The 6,059-nt window shown below is 44.8% G+C and overlaps 1 long non-coding RNA gene across 1 annotated transcript; it reads left to right on the top strand.

The window, feature by feature from the left end:
* On the top strand, window positions 2,054–3,910 carry LOC110260459. Its single transcript, XR_002343771.1, has 3 exons — window positions 2,054–2,199; window positions 2,362–2,979; window positions 3,373–3,910. It is a non-coding gene; the product is annotated as an uncharacterized LOC110260459 (long non-coding RNA).

The raw sequence follows: 6,059 nt of genomic DNA, 5'->3' as shown, positions 1-6,059 counted from the left end.
CCCATGCTTTATTTTTTGATGGGTAACTATCTAGAAATAGAAAGAGTGGATCATACAGTAGGTATATATTTAACTTTCCAAGAAACTGACAAGCTGTCCCCACTTGATTGTACCGTTTTAGATTCCTACGTTAGCAATGTATGAGAGTTCTAGTTCCTCCACATCTTCACTGACAATTGCTGACATCTATCTTTGCCATTTTAGGCATCCAACACAAAGATGTTTTGGGGTATCGTGCACGTTCCTAATGACTAATGACATTGAGCAAGTTTGCATGTGCTTATTTGCCATCTGTCTGTATGCATTAGCACCTGTTCAAATCTCTTGTTCCATGTCTTTCAGGTGTTGGTTTTCTCATTAGTGGGGGTTGAAAGTCTATATATTCATGATGCAAGACCTTTATCAAAATTATGCCTTGCAAATATCTTGTGACTTGTCTTTAATCCTTTTAACAATGGATGTGTACCCATTCTGCAGCCACTCTTGTGGCTGGGTATGGCCACGTGACTGAGCCCTTACTCATGGAATGTGAGTAGAAGTGAAGTGTGCTCCTTCCGGGTTCAGTCCTTAAAGTTATGTGTGTGTTTCTCTGGACTCTCTTTCATGTTCTCAAGCCAATGCTCAGCTTTGATCATGCTGCTGAGAACAGTGCCTGGGGATCAGAATGACCTGCACTGTGGGCTCACTCTCCTTTACACTGTTGCGTGGTGGAGAAAGAAACCTCTGTTTGCTTTTAAACCACTGAATTTTGGGGTCTCTGTTAGCCCTTAACAACTTAGCTCTTCTCCTAATACACTAAGAAACTCTTCCTTCCTTCCTCACTTCTTTGTTTATTTATTTATTTTGTATTTTTGTCTTTTTAGGGCTGAACCTGCGACATATGGAGGTTTCTAGGCTAGGGGTCTAATCAGAGCTGCAGCTGCCCACCTACACTGCAGCCACAGCAACGCCAGATCTGAGCCACATCTGTGACCTATACCACAACTCACAGCAACGCCGGATCCTTAACCCACTGAGCAAGGCCAGGGATTGAACCCACAGCCTCATGGTTCCTAGTCGGATTCATTTCGGCTGTGCCACAACGGGAACTCCTCACTTCTTTGTTTAAATTCCAACAGAAGCTTAAGTTGGCTGGCCTGAAGATGAATTCATTTTTCTAGATAAGAGAATAAAAATTCCTTGAACAACTAGTAAGACACTGTGCTATGCATCTGTCTTAAAAAGAGGAATCAAACACAATTCTTGCTCTTGAGAAACGGACCCAATGACAGCCTTTTGTTTTAGGTTTGTCTCTAGCCAGTCTGGAATTATAAAGTGATTCAGCAGTTTAGGGACAAGATTTTGCTGAGCTTCAAAGAAGCCAGAAAAATGCAGAAATTTGGCAGCAAACTGGTGCTTTTCTCAAAATGAAACTGAACTTGCCTCCTTCACCTGCTGAATGAGAAATTCTCCTTGTCTTGGTACCTGCAGCCTTGTTTGTATTCGAGCTGAATCTTCCCAGATTAAGTGAAATCATGTGGGTGCCAATTATTCGGGTTCTTATAATGGGCCATAGACTCTTTTTTTTTATTTTAAAGTTTTATTGCAGTACAGTTGATGTACAATGTTGTAGTCACTTCTGCTGTATAACAAGTGAATCGGTTATACACTGAGTACACATTCATTTTTTGATTCTTTTCCCATGTATTGGGTAGAGTTCCCTGTGCTACACGCCATCCTGCCATTGCATATACAATAGTGTACAGACTGGGTCTTAGACTCTTTTTTTTTTTTTTTTTTTTTTGTCTTTTGTCTTTTTTTGTTGTTGTTGTTGTTGTTGTTGTTGCTATTTCTTGGGCCGCTCCCGCGGCATATGGAGGTTCCCAGGCTAGGGGTTGAATCGGAGCTGTAGCCACCGGCCTACGCCAGAGCCACAGCAACGCGGGATCCGAGCCGCGTCTGCAACCTACACCACAGCTCACGGCAACGCCGGATCGTTAACCCACTGAGCAAGGGCAGGGACCGAACCTGCAACCTCATGGTTCCTAGTCGGATTCGTTAACCACTGCGCCGAGACGGGAACTCCTGGGCCTTAGACTCTTGATGTAAGTCAACATATTTACTTCTCTCGAGGTCCTAACTGATGTTGACAGATGAGGAAACAGAGTCAGAGAGGATAACTAACTTGGCCATGACCAATGGAGCCAGGCAGAGAGGGAGGTAAGTTTGAAACCAGCCCTGTCACCAGGGCCAGGCCGCCTCCTGAAAGCTCTGTTGCCTCCCAGGGGAGCAGCTTTGCACTTGGATTATTCAGAGTATTGCCCTGGGCTTTTGCTTTTCATGGGAAAAATAACCTCACAGACTCTGGTTCTGCTCCCACAGCCTCCTCAGCCCCAGGCTCAAGACCAGCCTCTATTACTCAGAAGAACTTAAGAAACTCCGTTCTTCTTCACATTCAAGCATCAGCACGTCCGACTTTTGTTTTCAACCCAGAATCTGTCCTGTGTTCACAGAACCAAAATCCAGCTTCATTATGAAAATGGAAATGAGATCTGGTCCCTGGAAAATATCTCAGGTCCCAAGTCCCCACTTCAGCACAGTTGGACGTTCAAGTTTTCTGGTTGGATGTGTCGAAGGTCTGTCGCCTTGCTAAGGGCTTTTGGTCCTGCCAACCAGGGCCAAATGAAGGAGACTCTTTCTTTTTCTTGTTGTTCCAGATCAGATAACGTTGCCTGATTAGTTCCTCTGCCATGAATTCACACCACATGTACCCACACGCCAGCCCTCCGCTAAAAGGCCATCAGCTATATTGCTTCCTGCACAATCATTCATATTTTGCCTCACGCCTTCCCTTCTCCACCTCTGTTTCCGGCTCCTCCTCGTGAAGTGGCAAAATGCTTGCAAAGAAAATGTGTCAACAGGTGAAATTTATAGGAGTTTCCTGGCCCACACAGCAACGTGAACCACAGGCGTCCCCAAAGGAGAGATTTGATTACGCAGGTACTTACCCTCTTGAATGTGCCCTGATTCATTCTCATGTGAGTTCTCTAGAGAAACCAGTTATCTTTTGGCTGGAATCAGAGTGTGGAGCTCCCGTTTGGGAAGAGTGGCTTTGATGAATGCCAGCTGGGATTATTTAGTTGCGGTTACAGAAAACCCAACCCAAACTGGCTTCATCACGAAGGGACCCTATTGAGTCAGAAGCTGAAAAAGAGGATGCTAACTACAGACACAGCTCCATTAACCAGGCTCGGGCTTATCAGTGACTCCTGCCAGTTTTTAAAAACTTTATTCCTTTGTTCAGTCTTCCATTCTGTTGACTCCAGCCTTGGCTTTTATGGGTTCCAGAGGGGCCCCTGCTAACCCACTCATTCTCTTATGTTTTTGGTCAAGGGTTATGAGTGACAGTCCCTTCCCCAGAAGATGTGGTGAAAAGATGCATTTCATTGTCTTTGACTCGGTCACGTATGATCTACAAAGGCTAAAGGACAGGGGAAATGAGACATGCTGATGGCTTAGGCCTGGGTCCCCAGCTCCACCCCTGGGGCTGGGTGTGGAGTCGATTTCACCAGACTGCATGGAAATCAGGTACAGTGACCACAAGAGCCCTGGCAGTATTCAGTGCAGTGCGTGTTGCCTTATCAGAAGTGGGGTGTAGGTGTCACGTAACTTCTTTTCCTCCATGGCATAAGCCAGCTTTGTACCTTGAAAATAGCCAAAACCTGCCCACGTGTAATCAGCCTTTATATACCAAGCTAGGCTGACTTGGAGAGAAGGTTACTGAGTGATTTAACTTCCAGGAGTGAGGCCTGTTTGCCAAAATTTTGATGCAAGTATGTCAGCAAAGGGAACACGCCAAAGTTCCTCAAAATATACAACAGGATTGCTTTATATTCCTTTATTTTTTTAAATACAGGGATTTATTCATCTTTATTTTTTAAAAATATGGAGTTCCCGTCGTGGCGCAGTGGTTAACGAATCCGACTAGGAACCATGAGGTTGCGGGTTCGGTCCCTGCCCTTGCTTAGTGGGTTAATGATCCGGCGTTGCCGTGAGCTGTGGTGTAGGTTGCAGATGTGGCTCGGATCCTGCGTTGCTGTGGCTCTGGCGTAGGCCAGCGGCTACAGCTCCGATTCGACCCCTAGCCTGGGAACCTCCATATGCCGCGGGAGCGGCCGAAAGAAATAGAAAAAAGACAAAAAAAAAAAATTTTATTGCGGTATAGTTGATTTGCGAGGTTGTATTAATTTCTGCTGCACCGCAGTTATATGTATACACATCTCCCCTCCCATAGAGGTCATCACAGAACATCGAGTAGCGTCCCTGACCATCCATTCCACATCCCATGGTGTGCATGTGTCATTCCAGGCTCCCAGTCCTCCCTCCCCATTCGGTACCATAGGTTCATTTTCAAAGCATGAAGATCCTCCACCGGTTTGGTATCAACGTCTATGGCAAAAAGCCTTTCTTACTGGTTTCCCTGGGTTTTTGTTCTTTGTTTTGTGATATTTTCGTTATAAAGACCTCTGTAGCCTGATCGGGCTGGTTCTGGAGGGAATAGAAGAGTTTATGGCAGAAACGTGGGAGGTCCTCGAAAGGGTTTCAACTGCATTGTGATACACACACCAAAAGATGTTCTCCTCTAACGATCTTTCAGTCTCTCTGCTTCTTCACACGTCTTTCTAAATAAACAGCTGGAATTAGGTGATTCATTCTTCTTACCAGCTTTCAGTGTTAAATATTCATCTTTTCATCCATCGAACAGTTGTTACTAGTTTTGCACTTTCTTCAAACACGTTATAGTTGGTCGTGTAACAGACCCTCTCTAAGCACATCATATGCATTATCTCGTTTATCTTTCATAAGTGCTCTGTGACGTAGAGACTATTATCATTATTCAAATAGTATGGAAGATGAAACAGACCTAAAAGAGGTTAAATATCTTGCCCAAGGTCACACAGTTTGAGCCAAAGATTTTAAAGCCACACTGGCACAGGGAACTATATCCAACCACTTGTGATAGAACATGATGGAAGTTAATGTGAGAAAAAGAATGTGTGTGTGTGTGTGTGTGTGTGTGTGTGTGTATATACATGAATATGCATGACTGGGTCACCTTGCTGTACAGCAGAAATTGACAGAACATTGTAAATCAACTATGCTTTAATTAAAAAAGTAAAACCATACCTACATAAAGAAAATGAAGGAGTTCCCGTCGTGGCGCAGTGGTTAATGAATCCAACTAGGAACCATGAGGTTGCGGGTTCCATCCCTGGCCTTGCTCAGTGGGTTAAGGATCCAGTGTTGCCATGAGCTGTGGTGTAGGTTGCAGATGCAGCTCGGATCCCGCATTGCTGTGGCTGTGGTGTAGGCTGGTGACTACAGCTCCGATTTGACCCCCAGCCTGCGAACCTCCATATGCCACGGGAGTGGCCCTAGAAAAGGCAAAAAGACAAAACAAAAAAAAGAAAAAAGAAAAGAAAAAGAAAATGAAGATTTTGCCCATGTCCCCCATGGTATGGCACAAGAAGACAGACATAAATAAACAAGTACATTTAATGTTAAGTTTGCTGTGATAATGACCCACAACAGGGAAAGAGAGGAGGAGAAAGAGAGAGAGAAAGTCATTTCCCTGGGGGCCTGAGGATTTGAAATGGGCGTTGGGAAAAGTTCTCTAGAGGAGGCCAAGCTGAGGTGCCTGAGAAGGTGCTTTCCAGCTGGAAGGCGGAGGCTGGGAACAGTGTTCCAGGGACCTGAACCTGTGTGAACCAAACACGGAGCATCCAGAAGTGGGGCATGATGGGAGAAACGCGAGCCCTCTGGCCTGGCTGGGGTACGTGGCTCAGGAAGGATGGACCCAGGAGGAGGCAAGGAGGACCCCGGCCATGAAGGGCCCGGTTGAGATTTGGTCAGGAGGAAACGGGGAACTGCTGACGGGCTTTAAGAAAAAGCTGGCTGTTATTCATAACTAGTTTTATTTTCTACTTTTAAATTTGCAAGCCTAAGTCTTTAAAAAAATTTTTATTGTAAAAAATAAACATAACAAAACTTACCATTTTAACCATTTTAATTGTGTATTT

The sequence above is a fragment of the Sus scrofa genome, chromosome 4, assembly GCF_000003025.6.
Source record: "Sus scrofa isolate TJ Tabasco breed Duroc chromosome 4, Sscrofa11.1, whole genome shotgun sequence".
In the NCBI taxonomy this organism is placed as follows: Eukaryota; Metazoa; Chordata; class Mammalia; order Artiodactyla; family Suidae; genus Sus; species Sus scrofa.
Note: the sequence above shows the minus strand (reverse complement) of the source record. Positions and strands in the feature narration are given on the sequence as shown.